At 43.7% G+C, this 20,016-nt stretch overlaps 2 long non-coding RNA genes across 4 annotated transcripts in view; both read right to left on the bottom strand.

The window, feature by feature from the left end:
- LOC116150846 (uncharacterized) overlaps nucleotides 1-14,515 on the bottom strand; it is a 28,522-nt gene extending 14,007 nt beyond the window's left edge. The window contains exons 1-3 of one of the 3 annotated variants that reach the window (XR_010379285.1): nucleotides 14,070-14,515; nucleotides 12,930-13,296; nucleotides 6,148-6,297 (exon numbers count right to left, since the gene is read on the bottom strand). This is a non-coding gene — a long non-coding RNA (uncharacterized LOC116150846). Of the gene's footprint in view, nucleotides 1-6,147; nucleotides 10,600-12,929; nucleotides 13,297-14,069 lie in introns of those variants that run through there. The other 2 variants (XR_010379286.1, XR_010379287.1) reach the window with 2 other exon arrangements.
- A 1,731-nt stretch (nucleotides 14,516-16,246) lies between these two features.
- LOC135320099 (uncharacterized) lies at nucleotides 16,247-19,176 on the bottom strand. Its single transcript, XR_010379284.1, has 2 exons — nucleotides 18,891-19,176; nucleotides 16,247-17,072 (listed from the first exon to the last, which is right to left on the bottom strand). It is a non-coding gene; the product is annotated as an uncharacterized LOC135320099 (long non-coding RNA).
- Between the last annotated feature and the right edge of the window lie 840 nt (nucleotides 19,177-20,016).

The following is a 20,016-nucleotide window of genomic DNA, read 5'->3' as shown; positions in this document are numbered from 1 at the left end:
TGGGCGGGGGCCTCAGTTCCTGCAGAACTCAGAGACACTGTTCTGGATGTGCCTTGAGGGGGAAGCAGGACCCTCCCCCAAGGCTGCCCTCTTGTTTCTTGACTGTTCTTTCCTTGTTTTCTGCATTTCCCGCCTCCCTTCCCTGACTAGCTACTGTTTTGACTCTGTCCTTCAGAACTCAGGGAAGGTCCAGGAGGCTGACTGAAGTCCATGCCCTGCTAACAAGAAATGGAGGACACCGAAAGGATTTGTACCAGCGAGGACTCCACAGGGCCCTGCTCCCTTTCAGAATGCCCTTATGTAACTCGGTTTTCAGGAAAATGTTGTGCACAGAATCACACCCAGAAGCTTCAGTCAAAGCCAAGCGAGCATGAGAAGTCCTTCACTGCTTCCAAGTTCTCCTGGTGGATTTCAGAGTCGGTGCAGTTCTGTGTGTCCACGAAGCCATTTTTTAGAAAACCAGAAATACATGATGTGCTGTGTCTCAAAAAAGTATCAAATGCCTAAAACTCAAGGTCGTGTTGACTGGATGAAAGATTTGCAGAGGGTGCAACCGTCCTCAACAGTGAAGGATGGGTGGGCAGGGGGAGGGGGAAATACACAAGTTACTTTTAAGCTACTGCCGGGTTTGGTACTTAGAAACAAGTGAATGTATCTGATTTGTTCCAGACGTGTCCTCGTGTGTACAACAGAGTTCCATCTCCCTTTGCTGAGTCAGAACCGGGGAATCTGTTTGTCTATCTAACCATGTTGTCCCAAACAAATGCGAGATGTTGCCTCGCAAAGTAACTTCCAGAAGGCGCATCCATTTTAGAAGGAATGCAAAATAAGCTCGAGTGGAAACTCAACGCAGAGGGATCCTCAGAGCTGCAGGCGTCTGGTTTTGATTTGGGCTGGATGTTTATTTTCCTCGTGTAACTTTCATTTTCAAAGTGGCTGGCGGGTGAAAGATTTTAATTGATGCAACCTTTTCTTCCCAACTGGCCGCGTTCTGGCCGTCATCCCCGAGACCACGTCCCCTGGTTCCGTGAAAATACATGGATGACAGAAAGCCTCCGTCTCCAAGTTTATTCAGACTCTTGCAAAAATCCTTCTTAATGAATCACACATGTTGTAGGGCGGCCAGGTATCAGAATTTCAACGCGTGAGACTGAGCTTGGCGGAGTCCCACGCTCCCCTCGACTCCTACCACAGACCCTGCACAGTGTATTAGGGCTTTGGGATTCCATGGAGTGGTCAAAAGGCCAATTAAGGAAAAATAAAGACGAATTTTATTCGGTTTATACTGTATCTCAAGACATTAATTTTTACACTAATGAGACTTGATTTTGTCCTTCTGCCCAGGCACAGAGCACACTGAAAGCACACACGTTTGAAAGGAGACACCACTGCTTTTACTGCGGATTCTTCTGCAGATCATGAAAGAGGTTCATTCAGGGAGGAAAAAAGGAGAAAGTAAGTTAAGTTCAGCTGTTAAAAAAAAAAAAAACCTCAGAAATACAAGGGTATGTCCCTCTTTCCCTGGAAAGCAGGATTCTCTCTAAGCAAAGATCTGGGTTGCGGGTTGGACAGTTTATTCTTACAGTTCTCCCAAATCTTGCTTGCAAATTTAAATGCTTTGTTACTAGGTGCAAAGAACTTTAGTATTTTTATAACTTTTTGGTGAAAGAATTTTTATCATGTCATCGTAGCCTTTTTCATCCCTGTTTCTCTCCTTTTTTTTTTTTTCCCCTTTTTAATTCCCTTAAGTCTTTTTTGCTTGATTTGAACAGGGCTCCAGAAAGTTTCTCTTCATACTGATTCACCTATTTTAGTGCTTTTATATCTTTATCTGAGCCTTTCTTGGTTGTTGGTTTCAGAGTTTTACAAATAGCAAGATCTCAGATTTCTTTTCAACCCAATCTGTGAGTTCATATCTATTAACAGATATTTTCAGTCCATTTATTACAGTTGACAATATTTCTCAATTTCTTTTTGTGTGCTTTTTTTGTGTTTTCTGTGAACCAGTTCCTTTCTTCACTTCCATATTTTTTTTCTCTTCTCTGATAGCTAAAAAAAAAACAACAACCAAAAAACAAAAAACTTCCGTATATTTAAGAGAAAGTCGTCTTCTCAGTCATTATTTTACTGATGAACTCTAACGTGCCTCATAACATCAGCAGAAAAATAATAAAGTTAACGTGTTTACTATCTTCCCAAAGAAGCAATGTGTTTTAACTGTGACAATTCCAGTTTTTATTCTGCAAGTTGTATCAGCCCTACTTCTGGTCCCACCTTGCTTGTATGCCCTCAGAGGCATAATTCGATTATTGGTGGTGGTGGAGGCGGCAGGGAACGGGTGTTACATGGTGAGTGTCAGATTCGGTTTTCACTCTGGTGATTTCACGCCTTTTCTCACAATGAGTCTTGCATCCTCTTCCTTTATCTGACTTCAGCATCTTTCTTCCTGCGAGTGTCCTTTCGAAGTAACAACAGTGAGGGTCAACGAGAGGGAACCCCTCTGGCTTGGCAGAATTATGTTTATTCCCTTCGCACTCGGGAAAGACGCAAGTCGCCGCAGAGGTTTCCGCAGGCAGCAGTTTCTCTTTTATGCTTTCAAGACTCTCTCCCAGTTTGCGGCCGTCCCGAGGCTGCAGAGACGCCTGCTCTGCGTCTCTCCGGGCGCTTGGAGGCCGCCTGGCTATTTTAAGCTTTCCTCATTGTTTCTGAATGTCCACCATTTTCCTTCTAAGTGTTTGGTGCTGTGTTTCCTCTTCCATACCATGACGTCTGAATCAGAGAATGAAAGTCTTTCGTGGATCTTCTCAAATGAGCAACAATTGTTTCCTCAAATATGACTCAGCCCTGCCTTTCCAAAATACTCCTTCAGGGTTTTTGATTCGACCGTTTGGAAATGTCTCAGTCTTTGCTCTGTGACTTTTAAACTCACCTTCAAATTGGCTGTGTCTTCACTTCTCTGAGCTCAGAGTGATGTCCTGGCTCATACAGTTCTTTCTGGTTTAACCTAGTCCTTTGGGTTATTTCAACAAATATATCTATATCTATCTATATCTATATCTATATCTATATCTATATCTATATATATCAGAAACATTTTTCTCAAGCAGTCCCAGCTTTCACACCATCTTGAAGGTGACTCAAACAAAATAATTCAAGAGATGAAGCAGAGAAATGGTGCCATTCTTCCCAACAGGTTAACAGGTGTCCACCCACCACCTGGAACTTCAGAATTCATGGAATGTGTGGGTTGTGAGCTCCGAACGTGGCAGGACTCACAGGGTAGGAAATGATACCTGAATATATTTCAGCGTGCATTAGCTCACAGCACAAACGTGAGTACAACAACATGTGTGCTTTTGAACACTACTTCATGGACTAGAGGGCATGGGTAAAGGATAGTGAGTGGAAATCAGATGTCACTGTGACATGAGCGATGATCAAGTTATGTGCGGGTTATTTTGCAAGGTTCTCATAGGGACTACTTCACTTTGGCTGGAGAGTGAAAGATAAGAGAAGGCGGGTTGCTCGTTTACAATGAGCATGACTTTGCACTGGAAAAACAGACATCAATGCACAAATGTTTCAACATAGAGACTCCAATGCCCTAAAGATGAACACTTGGTCATCACGGAATTCCTGTAAAGTTTGTCCACTTTGCAAAGATTCTTTCAGTGACCCTCTTCAATGCCTTGATGGCGCAGCCAGCGCATTTGTTCTAGAAATCCAGGCCCTCTGTACACACGTGTAAAGTTTTGTTTTCTTTTGTTTTGCTTGGATCTGCTAGGAATCCTTCTCCTGGCAGGGTGGAAATGCTCTTTTTTTTTTTTTGGAAAACCAATGTGCAGGTCTTCAAACAGTCTCAGAACCGCCCATCTTCCCCAGAAAACAGTATACAAGTTACATTGCAGATGAATTTCTCCCGTGATGGGATGCACTGTAAACATTCTGAGCCAAACAGCTCTCCTTTCAAACAGGATGTTTATAAAGCACTTAGACAAACTCAGACTGGATGACCACAGAGCTTTAATAGGGCTGGTTAATAATGTTTGCTCATGGAATCGCAGCGTTTGAGGGACCTGGGACTAGATAAACAAACGCACTTTGAGAATCACGAACCTGGTGGCAACTGGGGAACCTTATCCATCAGTGGAAAGTTACACAGTGATGCATTTCTCGAAAATGCAAGTTACCTTCAAGTTTTAGCAATGAGACAGATGTAACGCAAGATACTGTTCATTATGATTTTAATATTGTCTTGTGGTTTCCCCCTGCAGTGGACAACCTCTAATCTGTGAGGGGTTATATTTCCACAGGGTCTTTGTTGTTCAGAATCAGCTGTTGCTTGACATCTTTGGGAACACATTTTAACATTTCTATTTTCTCCATGCCCACTCTTCCCTGCCATCTGCCTGAAACAGAGGATGGGGTCTGCTCCCACGTTGCCCATCCCAACTAGTCATAAATTCTAAACTCCAATATTCAAAAAACAAATGTAAACCAAAAGGAAAATAAAAACATTCAAGCTCTCAGCATCTAAGTTGCATAAACACTATCCCCAGTCTTTCTGGCATCAGGCAACTGCAGACTTGTGCCCCAAAGCTAGCAACCAAGGAAGAATTGATTTTTCTACCAATCATGTGACCTTAAAAAAAAAAAGACCCACAGTGTTTCTGGTTCTTAATTTCCTCCCGTGGATCAGATCATCTCCAAAGTGCCTTCCAATGAGAGACACACGACCACGATTGTATCACTTAAGAGCAGAAAATGAGACAGACCCTAAGTGGACACATTTTCTTTGTCTTTTTATTTTTCTCCTGCTTTAAACATTTTTAAATTTTCAATATTTAAGTTATTATAAATTCAGAAGTTGTTGCAAGGGGGAGGTTATAGCTCAGCGGTAGAGCGTGTGCCTAGCTTGCACGAGGTCTTGGGTTCAATCCCCAGTGCTGCCATCAAAAAATAAATAAATGAGCAAACCTAGTTACTTTCCCCTGGAAAATTTTAAAACCTTTGTTGCAAAGCTAATAGATGGAGGTCTCTCTCTTACATGTTTCTAATATTTATGAAGGAGACACTGATATGCAAATTATTCAGATTAGCTGACATTGCAGTTCAACAGTCCTTGGAATCGTTTCATTGGTTTCTTTATATTTCTGTCCCTCAAATTCTTATAACCTTTTTCAAAAACATTAAAGGGTACGTGATGCACAATATTATATAAGTTTCAGGTGCCCAGCATAGTGATTCACAATTGTTAAAGGTTATACTCTGTTTATAGTTATTATAAAATACTGGCTGTATTCCAAAATTGTACAATATATCCTTGTAGCGTCTTCATTTTATACACAGTAGTTTGTACCTCTTAATCCCCTGCCCCCTTCGCTCTCCCTACTGGTCACCACTAGTTTGTTCTCTATGTTTGTGAGTCTGTTTCTGTTTTGTTATATTGTTCATTTGTATTATTTTTTAGATTCCACATAAAAGTGGCATTATATGATATTTGCCTTTGTCTGTCTGACTTACTTCACTTAGTATGATCATCTCCAGGTCCACCCATGTTGCTGCCAGTGGCACTATTTCGTTCTTTTTCATGGGTGAGTAGTATTCCACTGTCTATCTATACATCTTTATCCAGTCATTTGTCGATGGACATTTAGGTTATTTCCATGTCTTGGCTATTGTAAATAATGCTGCTATGAACACTGGGGTGCATGCATATTTCCAAATTAGTTTCCTTTTTTTTTCTTTTTTTTGGATACATGCCCAAGAGTAGAATTGCTAGATCCTATGGTAGTTCTATTTTTAATTTTTGGAGGAACCTCCACACTGTCCTCCATAGTGACTGCACCAAATTGACATTCCCACCAACAGTGTACAAGGGTTCCCTTTTCTCCACATCCTCACCAACATTAGCTATTTGTGGTCCAAATTCTCTATAACCTTTAACCTTGCATTATTCATCAACTAGCTCAACCTTCATCAATGACCAAGACCTGCGACATTAGTTATATTCTGTAAGCGTGCTGTTGTCTACGATGTCTTGAGAACTGGTTTTCTCTTCTCTTTTTTGTGCTCTTGTCTATGGGTTCTCTCACTAGTCTTGGGACCCCAGCTGAAATGACCAGAAGCAGCTCACCCGATACTTACCCTGCTAATGAAGGCAGCTGTGAGTGTGAGCTGCTATTTTTTCTGCCGCTGCTTGTACAGTTGTCCAGAGGACTGGGGATCTAGCTGTGTGAGCAAATGCTTCCAGGAGCCGCAGTCAAGGGCAGCCCAAGTCACCTACTGGACACAGACCTGCATGAAATCAAAGTTCGGGAAGGGTCAGCCTCTTCCAATTTAAAGGCAACCGTGTCAGCATTACTCAGAAAATGAGACTAAGACTAAAAAGTTGAAGGAAGGAAACTTTGATGCTTTTTTTTTTTTAATGATCATGAAAGGAATATGTCCACATTGTAGACTACTTGGAAAAGCAAAACACACATTACAGCGCACGTCACACGAGTCCACCGAGACAGAATGTAAACTGGCGGTTGCCAGGGGCTGGGAGCGTTCGGGGAGGCAGGGCAGTGACAATTAATGGACTTCTTCTTAGGGTGTTGAAAATGTCCTAACGTTGACTGGAATAGTAATTTGGCAGCTCTGTGAATATATTAAAAAAAAACACTGATTTATACACTTTCGATGGGTGAATTTTTTGGTGTGTGAATTGTATCTTGCAAAAGCTACTCTTTTTTTTAAAAAAATTCATTTACTCATGAACTCACAGCCAAATGATGAACTGTTTATATTTTGCCACACATTCTTCTACGTTTAGGAGATCCATGTTTAGGAATATGCGTTTTTCATCATACAGAGTTTTATACCCCATTTCTGTCATGGAACACTCCATTATCTTCCCTTCTGAAAAGGATCCAAGTTGTGAATGAAATTAATGGGTTTGTTCCACTTTTTAAAAAATTCTCTTTTGATCATCCATCACATGACTCCTGGCAAATAATCATTTATACATGCAGGGCTGTGTTTACGAAAGATGGTTTGGACGGCAGATTTGTATTGAAGGTTCTCCTGACAGATGTGATAATGAAGTCATTTTGGAGGGACACACTGTGAATCAGCCCATTTGGGGAGAAATGGAAAAAGAAGACTGAGGGCAAGGATGCGTCTTCCGTGCAGGGAAATGAGGCACAGAGAAATGGAGCAAAGCAGAGTGATGAGGAGTGTTCAAAGGTACGGTCATTATTCTAACAGAAGGGCAGCTTCCAGGTGGATTTCATTGGTAAGTCTCACAAAAACTCACCCAAGTTAAAAAAGGAGGAAGACTGAAAAAAAAAAAAAAAAAAAAAAAACCAAAAAACCAGTGGATTTGGTAATAGGCAGAAAATGGAATCAGAGAATTGAAATGGATGGCCAAAGGAAGTCCAACCCCAAGTTCCCCCCTCCCCAACCCCCCAACTTTGCAAATGTTTCACGGAGCCTCTGTTGACCTTTGAGCCCAAGTGTCGGGTTAGTTACAAGAAACACTTTGTTTATCCCACATGTACCCAGATGAGCCAAATATCCAGACTCTATCTACAAAATACAGTGACATTCTGAAGTCTTGGGGTTGAGGACGTCAACATGTGGATTTCGGAGGGGCAAGGTTCAGCCCATAACCATGATGAAAGCAAGGAGTATGGGTGTTTCAAGAAGCACCTGTGGCTGCTGTAAGATCAGGAAGAAGAGGACTGGAAAAGGTACGTTGTATTTACAGATGTTTCAGTAAGGGGACCCTCCGCCGGCACCATTATAGTGGAGTCGTGGGAGCAGGCTGGGGCAGGTGAGACGTGATGGATGAGAAACAGAGACAGACGAGCGAGGCATCCCCATCTACCTGGTAAAACCCAAGGGAGTCTGTTCCGGTAGAAAGTCTGTTCATCTAAGCGTTGAAATCCATCATGGCCCCCCTCCCAAAGAATGTCCTGTTCCAACAGCACTCCTCTCCATCTCAATTCCAAGAGATGGTCCCCCCTCTGCTCTCAGCCTCGAGAACACTCTCGAAGTCCCCTCCCAAGAACGACCCCTGGAGGACCTCATCCTTCATTGCTACCAAAACCCATCTGGCGGCGGAAGAAATGCAAGATAAAGTTTAATTGGCCGATGAGTGCATGTGGGCTCCGTTGGAGGATGATTTATCTCTTAGGCTTGGCAGCAGATTTTAGGATGTTGACTGTCTTGTTTACATGCCTCTGAGCTTGTGCGAGCACGCAGCGCTGGGAGGCTCTGGAGGGAGAGGGTTCAGCTTTCTGTTCCAGCTCATTATTCCAGCTCATTATTCCGATGGAGATGGAAGCATGAGGCTGGAAGGAATCTTAAGGGATGGTTTAGAGAAAGCAACTGCAGACGTGTCCCCTGGATGAGAACTCTGGAGCATCCGTGATTTGGGGGGGGGCACTTCTCACTGTTTTTGTGACCCCCACTCCCATCTTGGGAAGCCCCTCTTGATTTTATAAGCAGTAGGTCGATGCTGTTCCTTGCGACCCACCTTACCAGGACTGAATGGAAGTCAAATCACCTACTGACATCTTGGGTAGTCAGGCTGTAAGGACAAGCAAGATGTTCGGGTTTAGACATTTAGGATTCTTGCTGTCTTCCCCACCCCCTTTTTTTTGTATTTGTGGGAAGCTAGGCTGCAGCTGGCATGGCTGAAGCTGGGGGAAATGTAGGCGCTACAGAATCTGTTTACGTTTCAGCATCAACTACAGTGGACGTTGAAAGCATTTACCTGTGGTGACGCATCTGTCCACGCTTACCAGGAATTTCACTGATTTGGAATCAACAGAAACATTCATTGAGTCGCTGAAAAAGCAGCAAAACTGTATCAGGCTTTATCCACACGAGAGAAACAGCTTTGGTCCTTACCGCGAAGAAGACGCTGTCCTCGTAGTTGGGAGGAAAGGAATCCTTTCGTCTCAGGGCACTGGGATAGAAAAACACGCACAGTGCACTGCAAGGGCATGGGGGGCTCCATATAAAAAGCACTGTGGAGAAAATGGAAACCAGAAACGTTCGTTGTCCTTCTCAGTGTGACCTGGCAATATGTATCTCCATCTAAGAGAGAGTGGAAGATGAGACAGAAAGTACAGGAAGGACCCAACAGACGCTCAGACTTCTACACACAAGTGCTTGTTAAACTGCTCGTAACTCCCTTGGACCAGGCGTGCTCCCCGCCATCCACCACGATGTTCCGCTATTTTTGGCAGCAGCGATAAACACTATGTCTCCCGGAAAAATGTGAGTTTAGAAAAGGCAGAGCGTAATCAAACTCAAGAAATTATCTCTCTTTTAGGAGACATGTCACCACTAAGACCACTCTATTAATACTCATGAATATTAATGGATGAATGAGTTGCCATCTTCTTAAACTTTGGGGCCAAATCTTCCTTGGAACTCGATTGGCTACCGAAAGGTCTTGCAGGCTGAGAGAACTGAGTTTGTTATCTCCAACTCTAATGCTCAAAGAGCCCAAAAGGCGTCCATCAAATTTTGTTTAAAATTTGACTCTGGTCCTGAATCTTCTCTGCCAAGGCTTAAGTGTGAAATGCCACGAGAGAAATTAAACGTGGGTTGCCTAAAATGAGACAGCTGTGTTGAGTCATCCGATGGTCTATCTCACAACAGGATTGCTTACAAGGAGAGCACTTCATTAGCTCTAATTAGGTGCTCATCAGTGGGAAATGTGCATACTGATGTTCTCCAGACAATGAGGAATGCCCTGTTTGCTTGCTGGGTGGAATTCTGGCTGATAAGATACCTGGGTGAGTTCATTTCTGGGCTCTCTATTCTGTTCCATTAACCTCGCCAGAGACAAGTTCTGCTGTGGTTTGAAACATTAGTCACGGTGAAGCTAGCTTCTTCTAAACAGATACAGTCCTAAGGCATATGTTACAGACTGTCACAATGTTTGTGCTTGTTTATCAACCAAAGATTCTTGGCAACCTCTCCCTTTTGTCCTAATTGGTTGTGATCACCATTTCTAGCATCCTCTGCAAATACAGGTTATCTGGTTGTTCCTATTTCTTTAGACACACTTACAAACCGTCCACCGTCCAAAGTGAAAAGAACGCCTGGGTGAGGAGTTGCAGGCGTGGGGGTGCAAGGAAATGGTTGCAACAGTGCCTTTTTGAAACAAAAGGAGCACACATCCTCCTCCACGTTCAGCTGGTGGGATCGAATTGTGAAGCTGGACGTTTCGTTTCTGATGGTTAAAGAAGTGAGTCATTCATTCTTGCTGAGGACAGTTGCCTTTGCCTTTTTGAAATTAAGCTGAGCTCAGATCTGCTCTGCATTCTTCTTCTTTTTTTTTTTTTTTAACCTTTATTATGGTATGATTCCTGTTCAAATTGCACACCTGAAATATGTGTAGTACACTGCCCTGCATTCTTTACATGAACCGGGAACACAGATTTTCTAGAGAGGGATGTGAGGGAGAAACCAGCGTCGCACAGATCTCACAGCTGCAAGGCTGCCAGCCGCCAGCAGCTCCAAACACCATGGCCACAACAGGGTGACCGGTTGGTGTCTTTCCTTCAGCCGTGAGGAGCACAGAAGACACGGAAAAGTTATGGAGTTACTGGAGTTTTTCTGAGGCATCATGGCTGTCTGCATTCTCTACATGTGGCCAACTGGCTACATTGTCTATTTTATTTTTTTCAGATCCTTCCCTGAATTTGTATTTGGACATAGCAAATGATATTTCAGGATGACTCTAAATTATTATTCCAGTGCAGTTTTATTTTCCCAGCAAAAATTATAATATTCTTTATCCTGTGCCAGCCCAGTGCTTAATGCATCATAAGATGCACACACCCACATATATACATAGATATTATGAGGGTTAATTTTATATGTCAACTTGACTGGCTCACAGGGTGCTCTGATATTTGGTCAAACATGATTCTGGGTGTGTCTGGGAGGGTGTTTCTGGATGAGATTAGCATTGGAATGGACAGACTGAGTAAAGGAGAGGGCGCTCTCCAATGTGGGTGGGCCTCATCTAATCAGTTGAAGGCCCGAATAGAACAAAAAGACTTAGTGTCCCACAGATAAGAAGGAACTTCTGTCTGTCTGACTGTCTTCAAACTGGGACATGTGTCTTTGCCTGCCTTCAGACTCAGAGTGGAGCTGACACCATCCACTCTTCTGAGCCTCCAGCTTGCCAACTGCAGATTGTGGGACTTATTTCAGTTTCCATAACTCACGAGTTAACTCCCTGCAACAAATCTTATATATACAGTGTTACGAGCTGCATGTTTGTGTCCCCCCAGGATACATATGTTAGAGCCCTAATCACCAAGGTTTTGATATTTGGAGATGAGGACCATGGGAGGTGATGAGGTCATGAGGGTGGCGTTCTCGTGAATGGAACTGGTGTCCTTATAAAAGTGTCCCCAGAGAGCCCCCTCTCCCCTTCCTCCATGTGAGGACACAGTGGGAGAACGTTCACGTATGAACCAGCGAGACGGCTCTCAGCAGACACCAGATCTGCCAGCACTTTGATCTTTATTTTTATTTTTATGGAGGTACTGGGAATTGAACCCAGGGCCTCGTGCATGCTAAGCATTCACTCTACCATTTGTGCTATACCCTCTCCTCCAGCACTTTGATCTTGGAATTCCAGCCTCCAGAACTGTGAAAAATAAATGTCTGTTATTTATAAACCACACAGTTTATGGTACTTTGTTATAACAGCCCAAAGGTTGGTAACAGCAGCACAAAACGGTCCTAGAGAACCCACTCTTGAGTTAAAAAGATTCTTTCAAGGATGGGGAATGACTACGGGGTGGGAAGCCACCCAGGAATAACTTACTGCACCTAAAACTAACTTACTTTTTATATGAAATGTTGGCGATCTTTACAAGGAGACATGCAGTGATATGAAGGTGACGAATCTACAGAGATGAACAAAACAAACATGAATCCACCACCTGCTTCAAAAGTCAAGAACGTTTCCAGACTGTTATTACCCTCTGGGCTCCCCTTTCTTCCAACACGCCTCGTGAACCATCCCCACGAGGGTTAAGTATTTTCCCAAATTTTATGTGTCATAAGAAAACAGTAATACTTTTGCCAGAGATGTCTGTATCCCTCAATAACATATTACTGTTCTGTTCTGCTTGCTTTGTTCACTGATAATATGGCCAAAGGAATGTGAGCAGTGTGGTGCACTGTACATTTTCTCTCTCAACAGTGTATCTCTAAAATTCATGATGGTGTTGTTTGTAGGGTTAGTTTATTTGCCTCACTTTTGTACAATATTCCCTTGAGCAATGATCGCACCCAGTGTATATCCATTCTCCTGCCAGCAAACACGTGGGTTGTCTGCTAGTTTGAGTACTGGAGAGATTACTCCTGAGAGCATGCTTATACGTGGACACACGTGCAAGTGTTTGTCCAGAGCTCCTACCCACGAGGGGGGAACTGCTGGGGCACACTCAGCTTTCTACGATGTGCTAGTGATGGATACGTGTCATTAACGGCATTTGCACAAACTCACAGAATGTCCAACACCAAGAGGGAACTCGATGTAAACAACAGAGTTAAGGCGATACTGTTTCAAAGTAGGCTCATCTATTTTAATTCTACTAATGTGTGTGCCAGTGAGAGACGCTGATTGTGGAGAAGGCTTTGCGGGGGCGTAGGGAGGATATGGGAACTCTCTGTCCTTTCTACTCATTTTTACTGTGAACTTAAACCTGCTCTAAGACACAAAGTCTGTTGTTAAAAATAGCACCTGGAAATAAAACGTCATTCAAAACTGATTCTGCGAAACAGAAGGCAAAAGAGTGTTAATGGTTGAGGGCACAGAGTTGGTTCTGTTTTTTAAATTAGAAACCACTGAGTCAAAATGGCGCCGTCAAAGGCGTGTGCAAAGATCCGTATCTACTTACATGGTCTCAGAAAATTCCAGAGGGAGCAAAGAAACAGAAGAAGGCAGGGCTGTACACAAGCTGAGTTTCTCGATTGTTCTGCAAAGCATCCAGCAACAGGGCAGCGGGGGCGTCCTGCAGGGTTTGATGGAGCATGGTTCACGTAGGACCGGCAGTCAGGTTTGCAAGAAGCATGCAGCGCCTTGAGGTTAAAGGGACAGCGGTGGAGAGAAAGTCTACACCGGGGAGACATCGGGGACCGATCACAAGACAGCTGCACCACGGGCGGGTCCGCTGGTTTCATTCCTGAATCACACGTGTGTGTTGGAGGAAGGCACATGGATGGAGGCAGCAGAGTCATGAAGTGTGTGGCCGTCTGGTCAAAATCCTGGGACAGTAAAAAGAAACCCATGGTCAGGTAAAGTAAAGCTCAGTGGTGGAGTGCGTGCTTCGCATGCACGAGGTCCTGGGTTCAATCCCCCCGTACCTCCATTGACAACGAAACAAAAAGAGCTGCAAAAGAAAAACAAGCAAAAAACAAACTCAGTCAGTGGCGGCTGTAGATCGTGGACAGCCTCTGCCCCACCAAGCTCACAGGTGCATGATGGAGCCACATTTGCTCCCAGAACAGCCCGGAGCCGTCGCCCAGCATCGTCAGAAACACCTAGACAGAGCCGTGCCCTTGGGGGCTGCTGATACCCCTGCCTGGTGAGAAGGGGCCGCTCCCCATGTCTGTACAAAGGGCATCGGTGGAACAGTCTGAGCTGTCCTGAATGCAAAGCCATCTCAGTGTGTGTGTGTGTGTGTGTGCGAAAATACAACTTGGGAAAAAAATGGATTTTAGTTGCACAGATGGTCTAACCTCCATGACCTCATGACGCTCTCACCCATCTGAGCCCTGATGTCATAGGCTGATAATCCCACTCAGCGTCTGCTCAATATAAAGAAAAGAAAAAAAAACAACTTGACCTCCCAGTTAACAGACCACAGGTATTTAGAAGATTGTGCAAGATGGGGCTGCTAAACACCCAGGCACACGTGGAGCTGGCTTTGCTCAGATGCAGTAAACCCAATCTGTCTAGACACGCCGCCCTGACAGGCCGCAGCTGGCCAGCTGTTCCTGGAAACAGTGCGGTCCTCTCATGGAATTCACGGAATTACCTTCGCCCTGGAACCACAGGGGTCCTGGGTGCTGTGTTCTGCTGTGCTGCTCCAGGCTTTGTCTTCTCCAGGTGGCGTATTCACTAGTTAGGGCTCCGTAGAGGGAGAGAAGCAGTAGGAGGCAGAGACAGAGACAGAGATAGAAAGATACAGAGTATCTGTGATTTCTGTATCTCTACGTCTATCTCTTTGTGTATCTGTATCTACATCATCTATCTGTATTTAACTGTTGATCATCCGTTTTCCCCCTTTATTTCAATCAACTATGCATCTATCTGACACTATCATTTATCTATATTATCTGTCTCTATTTCTATCAATCTATCTGTACATCTGTCATTATCTATAATCTATCATTTATCTATCTCTATATCATCTATCAACGTATTATCTATCCATCCATCTAATCTAGCTATCTATACTTCCATCCATCCATCCATCCACCCATCCATCCATCCATCCGTCAACCCACCCACCCACCCATCCATCAATCCACCCACCCACCCATCTATCTATCCATCCATCTTATCTATCTATCTATCCATCCATCCATCCATCTTATCCATCCATTTATCTATCCATCCATCTCTCTCTCTAGAGAGACAGAAAGAGGCAGACAGATGTATTGTCAGAGATAGGCTCACATGATTTTGGGGGCCAGCAAGTCCAAAATCCCTAGGGCAGTCCAGTAGCCTGGAGATTCAGGTAAGAGTTGATGTTGCAGTCTTTAGTTCGGTGTCATCACGGCAGCAAGCTGGAAACTCAGGCAGAATTCCTTCCTCTTTGGGGGACCTCAGTCTTTTTTCACTCTTGAGCTCTTCACCTGATTACATGAGGCTCACCCACATTATGGAAGGTCACCTGCTTTATGCAAAGGCTACTCATGTAGCTGTTCATCACATGCATAAAATATCTTCACAGGGACATTTCAACTGTTGGATCAGACTGGATCCTGCGGCCTGACCAAGTGGACACACAGAATAATCCATCGCAGGCTGTATTTAAACAACGCTGCCTTATCAGGCATGGCTGATGGTCTGACTCATCCTTGACTAGAAGTTAAGCAAAAACCTTACGAACCAATTTGCTGCTCAGCTTACTTTCTGTGACATTGCAAGGACACTTTTTATGCAGAAGTCTCTCGTAGGATTCCCAGACATTATCTCCTTATGCCCCTTTTTTTTTTTTAAGGATTTTCCATCTTTGGACATACTGCCACAGTAGTGCCCACGCCACCCTTGATGGACCCCTGTAGACACCAGTGATGGGTGTGGACCTAAAGAGTCCCCATTTTCCCTCTAACCAGCACCAAACAGCCCTGGCTTTGCACAGCTTTCAGGGATCTGACTCATCTCCTTTTGGAAAACGCAGTCCATTACTTCTCCCCCTGCATGCGGCCAGACCGTGCGTTCTCCCTGTCAAGCTCACACAAACTGAGATAAGCCTAATTGCTAAATGGATTCCCGTAAATACCAGTTTCGCAAGGACATAAACCCGGCAGCAGCCATTAACCCGAAGCGCATTCCGGAGGACAGCATCGCGTGTGATTTAGGAGAGCATTAAGTCGGTGATTTATGCGTCAGTGACTCCAAGAAGTGAGCCGAACAGATGGAGGAGTGATCCTGGAAGCAGCCACCATGTGGTGAAGAGGGAAAAAAGATGGCAGGGCAAGTCCAGTCCCTTGCGTGTTTGAGCTTCTTGGTTCCTAGACCAAGGGGGGAGGTACCTGGAAGCATCCAGCTCACCTCACCTCTTGATGTAAGCAAGGTGCACAAATGCAGAGTGGCACCTCATGCTATGACAGAATGGGTTCGCCTTCCAGAACCCTGAAGGACAACACATATGAGGCAGGTGGGAAAGAATTATGGGTGCCCTCCAACCCCTGGAGCATCTTACAAATATTCCAATCGTGAGACACTTAAAAAAATTTTTTTAATGACCTTATTGTGGTTTGATGCCTATACAGTTAACTACATCTATTTCAGATGTACAATTTGATGAATTTTGATAGATGTAGACACCCATGAAACCACCGCCACAATCAGGATAGCTAACATTTCCATCACTCCACAACAGGTGCAAGTTTTGAATTCCCCATTTATCCCTTCCCACCTCCTTTCCCTGTTGGTAATCATAAGTTTGTTTGCTGTGTCTGTGAGTCTGTTTCTGTTTTGTAAGTAACTTCATTTGTGTCTTTTTTTTTTTTTTTAGATTCCACATATAAGTGATATCATATGGCATTTTTCTTTCTCTTTCTGGCTTACTTCACTTAGACATGATCTCTAGGTCCATCCATGTGGCTGCAAATGGCATTATTTTATCATTATTCATGGCTGAGTAGTGTTCCATTGCATAAATATACCACAGCTTCTTTATCAGCTCATCTCTCAATGGACATTTAGGCTGTTTCCATGTCTTGGTTATTGTAAATAGTGCTGCTATAAACTTTGGGGTGCATGTGTCTTTTCGAATTACAGTTCCCTCCAGATATACGCCCAGGAGTGGGATTTCTGGGTGATATGGCAAGTCTATTTTTAGTTTTTTAAGGCACCTCCATACTGTCCTCCGTAGTGGCTGCACCAAAGTGCATTCCCACCAGCAGTGTAGGAGGGTTCCCCTTTTCTCCACACCCTCTCCAGCATTTATAGTTTATGGACTTTTTAAGGACGGCCATTCTGACTGGTGTGCGGTGGTACCTCATTGTAGCTTGGACTCCCACTTCTCTGATAATTGGCATTATTGAGCATCTTTTCATGTGCCTGTTGGCCGTCTGCACGTCTTCTTTGAAGAGATGTCTATTGAGGTCTTCTGCCCAGTGACATACTCTTTTCTCTTTAATCGCATCTTTCTTTCTGGAAAAAGCCATCAGGGTCCAAGAAAAGGAGCAATTTCAGGTAAGCTCCATCCACAGCATTGCAGGCCAGACCACCGGACATCCACTTGTCAACAAGGGATGGTCTTGGGCTGGTTCGAGGCTGAGGGTGAGTGCAAACAGTAACACGGCTGCAGAGGTTGAGAGAGTCGTGGGAAAAAAGATGAGCTTGTGCAAATATGCACATGTCCACCCCCCTCCCCCACCACATCCCTTACATGTATTGTGCCTATTGCTTAAGAACATGTACGGCAAAATAAGACGTAATTCAGAACCTGAATGCAATGGTATGATGCATGGGATTAGCCTCAAGATAAGTCTGGGGTCGTAGGAGGGGAGTCAGTATAGATTAAACAAGATTGCCCAGGTGCTGGTAATATTCAACATAATGGGTATTCGGGGATTCAATACACTATAGCTCCCTACTTTCATATAGGGTGCAATTCTCCAAAAAGAAAACATATATATAAATTTAATCTAATGATAAAAATTTTAGAAGGCAGAATATTTGAAAATTCACTCTCCCTCTCAATTCCCTTCACTTGAAATCAAAGTCCCCCTCAACCACAAAGACAAGACTTTGAAAAAGAATTTAGTTACGAGTTTCCTGGCATCCAAGGGAAAAAGTGAGATGTCTTCTGTTATATTATACAAATAGCCATTTCCCAACTTTGGGGAAGAAAAAGAAAAGCTGTTCCAGTCATATCTCTGAGTCATTAATGCCTAAAAATGTCTTCAGTAACTTCCCTACAGTGAACCCAGGAACACCATCTGTAAATGCATAAATATTTTCATGTTCACATCCTGGCACAGAACCACAGAGTGCTGCACAGAGGCACTACAGTAGAGGCGGTCCAAGAATGCAGCTCTTGGAATGGTCCACGGTGAGCTGGAAGGAACACCAGTGCTGTGCAGGACCCATGGTCCTTCCAACCATCCTCTCCAAAGATCGTATCTCTCCAGTGGTTGTCTGACCCAAATGAATGGCATTTTAAGGTCGTATCATCTGGCAAAGGCATGGAAAACCCACGTTTTCTGTGGCTGAGTTAGGGCAGACGCATAAACCCTAGGGGTTCATCACGGAAACAGAATGAGAATAACTCTCCCCTTGGGGCTCACGGCAGGCGGGGCAGGGGCCTTTCCTCAGCATAGCTAACACGTTCCTGATAAATGAGAATCGTCTCCGCATCACGGGTGGGCCTGGAGGGTGTTATGCACAGTGCAGTAAGTCAGACAGAGAGAGACAAACACTGTGTGATATCACTTATATGTGGCATCTAAAAAAATGCAACCAACTAGTGAACATAACACAAAAGAAGCAGACTCACAGGTACAGAGAACAAATTAATGGTGAGCAGTGGGGAGAGGGAAGGGGGGAGGGATAATATAGGCGAAAAGGAGTAACACGTACAAATTATTAGATATAAAATAAGCTATAAGTATGTACTGTATAACATGGCGAATACAGCCAGTATTTTATAATAACTATAAATGGAATTCAACCTTTGGAAACTGTGACTCACTCTATTGTACACCTGTAACTTATGTAATATTGGACATTAACTACGCTTCCATAAAAAATTTAAATTTCATAAGGTCCTCTCTTCTCTCTCTATTCTATATTTCCATCATTGTCACATAAAACTTCTGGATTTGAGCCATGCAGTCTTTTTTTTTGCAAACTATAGGGAGGCATCTCACACGAAAGGTAATTTGAAGGAATCAGAGCTACTGTGTGGAATTACTGAACACAAACCCTTTTTTGTCTTTGTAACCATCTTCCCAAAATAATCATATGCATCTGAGAAAGTGTATTAAAGCCACCGTTAGGACAAGAGCCTCCTTGCAGGAATAATGTCCTTCGATGAAGATAAATGAATATACTGTGAGGATACATGGTGCTGTTCTCATATCCTTATTGTTGGGGAGGTGAAGGGTTTTTCACTTACTTTTACCTGCCATGGAAACAGGGCCGTGACCCCTGGGCTGTTTCCCAAGGTGAAATCGATTTCTTTGGGTCTTGACTCCTGGAGGGAGTGTGAACACTATTAAGAGAGATGAGTTAAAACTACATCCGTAAGAGGTCCAACAGTTTAATACACATCAGACAGTAGTGACTACATGAGCAGTAACATAAAGAAGCAGATTTAGCCATGAGGATAAGCTGTGACGGTGAACCTCTCAAAGGTACAAGGACCTTTAAATGGGCTCTTCTGGGCTTACGCAGAAGCCAACGTTATGGTGAATCCCCCCCGCCCACCTCCTTGAATTTCTGTGCTTGAGAAACTCACACAATTGAGATTTACCTTCTGTCCTCTGTCGGAGAGGACTGTTCCACAAATTCAATAGATTTGGCTAAAGGATGCATTCGAGGGACACTCCACGGCAATGGTAAGGTTGAAGAAAATTTAATACCCAATGGGTATTTATAATGCTGACTGAATTCCTGCCAGATAGTCCTCAGAATAACAGACTTGAACATAGTTGCATGTAAAAATGAATACGTGTAACAATATGCGTAACAATGAGGAGGTCAAATGTAACTGTGATTTGTGAATGACACACGTCATTCATGGCAGAAGTAGGAGAGGACACATCTCAGCTCCATCTCTGACAGCTGTGTCCCCTCCCTAAGGTAACTGATGACTCCCCAGGTGGTTTTCCATGTGAAAGATGAGAATCTGATAGAACCATTGAGGGTATTATCTGTGAATGATTGACTGGATAGATGATAGATAGATAGAAAGATAAGACAGATAAATGACAGGTGGATGGATGGGTAGGTGGATATGGATATATGAAAGATTTATAGGACTGATAGATGGTAGATAGATAATAGATAGGCAGGCAGAAATAATAGGTGGATGGATGGATGGATGGATAGATAGATACATAGTTAGGATACATGGGTTGTTGGGTGGATGGAAAAATGGATGGATGGATGGATAGATAGAAAGACAGATAGATAGATAGGAAGGATAGATGCATGGGGTGGTTGGGTGGATGGAAAGATGGATGGATGGACGGATAGATAGATAGAAAGAAACGATGGATAGATGGATGGGTGGCTGGGTG

The sequence above is a fragment of the Camelus dromedarius genome, chromosome X (genome assembly GCF_036321535.1).
Source record: "Camelus dromedarius isolate mCamDro1 chromosome X, mCamDro1.pat, whole genome shotgun sequence".
Lineage (NCBI taxonomy): Eukaryota > Metazoa > Chordata > Mammalia > Artiodactyla > Camelidae > Camelus > Camelus dromedarius.
Note: the sequence above shows the minus strand (reverse complement) of the source record. Positions and strands in the feature narration are given on the sequence as shown.